General features: G+C 27.2%; 1 long non-coding RNA gene across 1 annotated transcript; it reads left to right on the top strand.

Moving 5' to 3' along the window:
* Positions 1-2022: 2022 nt before the first annotated feature.
* LOC121124419 (uncharacterized) lies at positions 2023-2903 on the top strand. Its single transcript, XR_005866303.2, has 2 exons — positions 2023-2215; positions 2291-2903. It is a non-coding gene; the product is annotated as an uncharacterized lncRNA (long non-coding RNA).
* Positions 2904-6413: the final 3510 nt, after the last annotated feature.

Below are 6413 nucleotides of genomic sequence, written 5' to 3'. Positions count from 1 at the left end.
GCAGCCTATAAAATATTCATCGCAGTATCTTGTTTTATGTTTTTAGGAATATCATTTTTCTGTATAATTAAATATCAGATAAAAAACCAATTTTTTTTTTTTTTTTTCTGTATTTAACTAGAATTTGTATGATAATACGAGTATTATTGCTTAAAAGCAATTTATCATTGATGTAACACACTTTATTTAAAACTTTTGTTTATTCTATGCTATGATGGTTTCTATAGAGATATAGTCTTTCATATATATTGGAATCAAGTTATTATTAAACTTCCTAGCAACAAAAAGAAAAATTAGTTGGACGAGCATGTGTTGAACATATAAATATTGAAGAGTCGGTCTATTTTTAACTCAACATAAATATAAAGAATAAAACGTTCATATTTAAAACTCACGTAGATCAAGAATATGTAATCAGTAGACATAGGATTTGTGAGTAATCCCTCTATCAGTCAAAAAATTATTCATTTATACCATTTTGGAGAAAATTGCTAATTTTGCCATTTTTGGTTTAAAATTAAATCATTTTTTTTAGTCGGGTATAAAATAATAGGAGAAAGTTTGTACTCTAATTAGATTACACCACAGCTTTTATGATTCTTGACGATATTTTGGAGAAAAAAATCCAACGGGAAAAACCTTCCTTTATAAGAAGGACAAACATTAGGAAAAAAACCTTTCTTTTTTTGCTGTTAAAACTTTTTATAAGATGCAATGAGGTTTATGATTACATGATGGGATATGTGAGAGAGCCAGATTTTCGACGGCAGATTATGAGATAAAAAGGTTAATTTCTGTGCAAAATTAGTTTTTAATAATTTAACATGAGTTTATTAAAAAGGTGAAGTAATTTTACAACAATTTTTTCCTAATTCTGTTTAGATACTGTGTCATTTAACTAGAATCCAATAAGTCCATATGTTAAAGTTGTCAAGTACTACACAACCTATTCTAACGAGTTAAAGAAAATTTTATGTGAATTGAATCAAATAGATAATTCTGCCATTGAACCTTAGCAGCAAATTCTTGAAGATTCAGCTCTTATGAAAAAACCCTTGCATATTGCTTTACATTAACACTTGCCCGACCGCCTGGTACAGGCAAATGTTTCTATCGGATAGGCTAATACATGCTGTCCAAATGAACAAGTGGTCCCAATTTATCCATTCGTTTTGACATGTTACATAATTAGTGGTGTGTCAGTCCATATTTATTTGGTTTTGTCCAGTCTTACAACTGGTCCTATCAGTTCTTAGGACCATTCATTAAGACCATTAAGTCTTTTGGACTGACGAAGGTGTATTATCGTGTAATCATTGTATTATTTTTTATTTAAACAAATTTATATGGATAGGCATGATTTATACAGAATTTTAGAAACATAAATTTTCAATAAAATTTACCGTATGTTAACAAATATTAAAACCAATTTACAAAATCTGATGTTGTATTTTAGACTAATAGTAAGAAAGTACGATAAATTGAATATATGATGACAAGGTAAAAACAGTTGTTCCAATCAAATTCAACAAATTATAAAATGAATTTTGTAATTAAACATTAAAAATAGTCATAAGAACATTTTTATTGAGTATAACTTTCCCTGAAGGACTATTTACATCATACTTTTCAAACTGTATGACAGTCAAATGTTTTTTTGTAGGACAAATAAGGAAATAAATTATTTTGATTATTTTTTTTTTTTTGACGATAATGTATTTTTTATTATTTTTTGCCATGAGTACATAAATGCAATTATTATTATTATTATAACTAAAAAGTATTAATAAATAGTTGAAATTATTCTATGCCATAAATAGTTATTCATTAATATAAGCTTAGGGTCCTACATTATTAGTTCATATTTTTCTCTTCAGATGGCGTGTAATATGACCAAACTCGGTTTTTCGAAAGGAATGACCAGCACCACCCACAGGTAACCTAGGAGGAGGAATGATAATGGAAGAAAAAATAAGGAGTGATCGTCACGTTATCTAATTGTATGTAGTGAAGAGAATTCTAACTTGTATATCTAATATAACAATACATAGTGATAAAAACAAATACAAATAAACATACAACTTAATACGACAGTAATATTTTAAAGTCATTTATTATAAAATCTTCGACGCCAGACGTTCTCAAGACTTTGCCTGTCGTTCGGTTAAAATATATTTTGCAAAAAAAAAATGCTTACTAAAGAGTCTACTTTTAGGTGAGTCATTGTTTTATGGGCTTCATGTAGATGCCATATTTTTTTTCTATTTGTTTTCCATAATTTTCCTCAAAGATTCAATTCTACTACGTTCGAAGAACAGATGGAAGGAGGATTCAATATGATTCTTACTGAAGGAGCGGAGTTTATGAGCTTCATTTTCTTATAATTTGTTAGTGAAGATGGTAATGGTTGCAAGACGATATCTTAACTATTTGTCCTTGGAGTTGGTGAGCGGATAGTTTACCATGAATTTCCATCCCAATTTTCCAATTTCTGAGTTAGACCGGCCCCGATTCAGGAGACATTTGTAGACTAAGAGTCCAGGAGATTTAACATTCCAATTTTCCTCTATATATCTTAAAATCAATCACATGTCAAGAGCCTCCATAGCAATATAGAAGGGAATGTATTAAACCATGTTTCTTTTGCTTTATCTTAATATAAAGCCAGGATCCTGTTATAAAGAAGAAAAAGATTTGTAATAGAACAAAAATATATTTTTCACATTTTTATATATTAATGAAGAACGTTTTGCATATTATAATTTTTTTTTTGTATTTAGAGCGTGAATAATTGATATTTCATTACTTTTTTTAAATAATGTAATATATTACATATATACTTTTTATATCAAAATTAAAGCTTGCTAAAAAAAGTTCAATAATAAAAACATAAAAAATTTCAATTGTCTTAAAAATATTAATATTCAAAATATTCATTTTTTAAACAATATAATTATTCCTTTAAAGTTTTTCTTCATCATTTTTTACTTAAAATTTGTTTCAAATTTACAAAGAGGTAACGGATTATTCTAAACATAAAAATCAAAGAGTCAACCAAACCTGATACGACTAATATCAAATAACTATGTATGTGCTTTTCATAGAGCGTGAGGGAAAAGTGGGAATAAAGCTTATGGTCAGAGTTGTAAATATCAAACATTTCTTAGCGTATGAGTTTTTTGTTGTTCACAACATTTCTCTATCTTTTTTTTTTATCTAAATATGTTATCATATATTCTTTTATTAGTGAGAAGAACACATCCCAATTTTAACTACGACCGGATGTACTCATCAATGTAGGACGCTAAATGATTTTCTGGGTAGTTTATAACTATTTTTTTCAACAACCTAGAGTAGTTTTATAGTTAGAATACGTTGGTCATAAATAAATGCTAATTCTCCATTACACAAAACTTGAAGGAGCTCATCTAGAATTATTTATAATTAATTATTCAATAAAAAATACTGCTTGAGAGAAAAACTATTTTTTCATATAATTGCATTATAGTCTAATCAAGACGGATTAAAATTAAAAGTTTGTATGTTTGGGTTTTTAATATACATATAATATACCTGCCGAATAGATATTTCAACTACAATAAAACCACTTGAAAAGGGTCGAGTAACCAGTGAAATAAAAGTTTTTTTATATAGAAAATATATTTTTTGATATTTGAAGTACATTTATTTTTTTGAAGAGCAAAAATATACATTAAATACACTTCTTTTTACCTCGGACAATGCCTCAGCTTTTAACCTACCAACAAATATAGGTAAAAATACTACTATTGTGTCTGAAAACTATGTTTCGGTCCGAAACGGTTATGATTTTTTTTCTTAACCTCCTCCATTTTGGGATAATATTTGAATACTCAAAAAATAATCACAGTGTTCGTCACAATAAGTTAATATTGTCCTTTTTATAAACTGTCATCCATTTTTTTGTTACGCCCCTCCTTATAACCAGATTTGAGTCTGTTGGACTAGTTTTAGTTAGGTGTACTCCATAATAAAATCAATTCTATTCAACACTCCAACCTCCACTCCTTTAAAGCAGCCAACAAGAAGGAGGTGAGCTTATATTTAGCTTAAAAATTGTTGAGACATAGTTTCCAACACTGTATTGAACTTGTCATCAGGGAAGATAACCATGTCATTGAATTTTGAAAGTTCATTCGTATATGTACAGTTTTGAACAGATTCATTAAAATAAATTTATTTATCAAAAAGGTATTTATATTTGAATTTTCATTAGCTTCATTGTATAAAGTACACAATTGCCTCAAACTCTATTTTGAAACTACAAAGCATTTATTTTCCCAATTAATTAAGAAGCTATTAAAAGATTCTGTGCAACCACAGGCCTTAACAAATTCTTTTTTTTTTAATAAAGTATATAACGATCTAATTATAGTTACCATTAAAATTATATGTAAAAATTATCATTGTTAATAAAGTTCATCAATTTAAGATAACATTATTAAATTTGTAAAAGTAATGCTAAAATGCAAAAAAAAAAAAAAATTAACAAAATCAAATCATCCTAAATTTAAATAATATATTTTCAAAAAATTGCTAGAGGTCATCTTCACTTTTCTGACAAAAGCTTAAAGGTGTAGAATTCCAGAGAATAGCCGATCTTTAATAAAAACTATGCCTGAAAGTGTTAATATTTAATTTAAGGATGTAGATGGTGTTATGATCAGAGTTTCGTTTTGTGGAAGAGGTAGTCTTTGCTTAGTATCTAGGTTGGGGAGATAAGGTGTATCTTTTTTTTTTTTTGTTGTTGAGCGTAATAACAGCTTTAATTGATAAGTTTATGATACGGAGTGAGGAGGCCAAATCTTTTGATTTTGCATGGATAATTGTTGTTACTCCCCCCAAATGAAGAAAAAATGACATAAGCCTAGCTTGCACCTTTTCAGTGGACTTAATTAGGTAGTTTATTTAAGGATTCCAGACCTCGGATCCGAAAATTAAGATCGGGAAGATATAAAGTTTACAAAATCTCACCATGAACGACGGCTTACGAGTTATGAAATTTTTTTTAATCCGTCCAAAGTTTTAATTACCCTTCTTTATATTATAGCGCATATGATTCTTAAATCTCATATCACAAAAGATGTAGATTATTTATTCAAAGAAATCATTTAACACCTTATGACTTGGGTGAATGAATTCGTTTTTGGATAAAGGAAGTAAGACACATTTTAAAAGATGTTTACATAGTTTTATGTGTCTTTATTTATCCATATTCTGTTGTCTCAGAATAATGATTTACGAATCCTCAATAAGGTTACAAAACTAATTATATAAATTCTATAATGAGGAAAATCCGTGATATGTATTATTAAATTATATAAATGAAATATACGATGTGTGATGGCTAGTAAAAGTTCTTTAGAATAAGGAAGACAAATTGTCTCCAATACAATAGTTACTCAGTAGAAATAGAATACATAAAGAGAAAAAATAACATTTATACAGAAAATAATATTTCTGCTTCTTCCTTTTAAACCATTAACAATGGCTCTTTTATTTATTAGATAAGGGGGGATTAACATTTGTATAAATATTTATGATTTATTTACTAAGTATAAAAGTGATATTCCTCTACCACCATAAAATAAATTTGAAGTAGAATTAAAAAAAATTGAAAATGTTTTATCTCAAAACGGATTGAAATTATGTTTATATTCTTCAACAAATTATTCTCAATTTTTATTAGAAATTAACCTTAATAACCCTTTGGGTGTGTCACAAATTGTAGCCAAAATTGATTACCATAATAGAATAATAAGAAATGGATTGATTTTATTTGAAAGGCTACATCGGAGCCTATAATTGTCCCATAAACTAAACTAAATTCCTATCTATAGCTACAAATTTGGACTATCTTAAGTTATTCGGAAAATTTGAATACAAAGACAATAATTAACTCAAATATATCAATGAAATATAAGCAAGGGCCTGTTACGGCAAAATGTAGTGAGCAAACTCTATGAATCAAATATATTTTCATCTATGTCTATGCAACTTTATTTCAAGTATTTTACAAGAAATGCCAAGGGATTAGATTTTTTTTTTCAATTAACAAAGGTACATATGTAGTATTTATATAATATATGTTCATATTATAAGCCTATTAACCAAATTTATTGAAAGCTTATTATTCCCTTGATGTTTGTTGGAAGGGGGGCGAAATTGCATATATTAATTATTAAAAGATTATAATTTTTATTTTTTTATAATTATTTCATTTTTTAATACGACAACAAATTTATTTGATGAGTTAATTTTTTTTTTGTTACATTGATGATTTATTCCTTTTTGTAATATAATGCATGAAGTAACTCCAAAAATCGTTTTGGTATATATTTAATTATTTGTATTAATTACACAAATCAACAAAA

The sequence above is a fragment of the Lepeophtheirus salmonis genome, chromosome 9 (assembly GCF_016086655.4).
Source record: "Lepeophtheirus salmonis chromosome 9, UVic_Lsal_1.4, whole genome shotgun sequence".
Lineage (NCBI taxonomy): Eukaryota > Metazoa > Arthropoda > Copepoda > Siphonostomatoida > Caligidae > Lepeophtheirus > Lepeophtheirus salmonis.
This window is presented reverse-complemented; position numbering and strand designations above follow the sequence as displayed.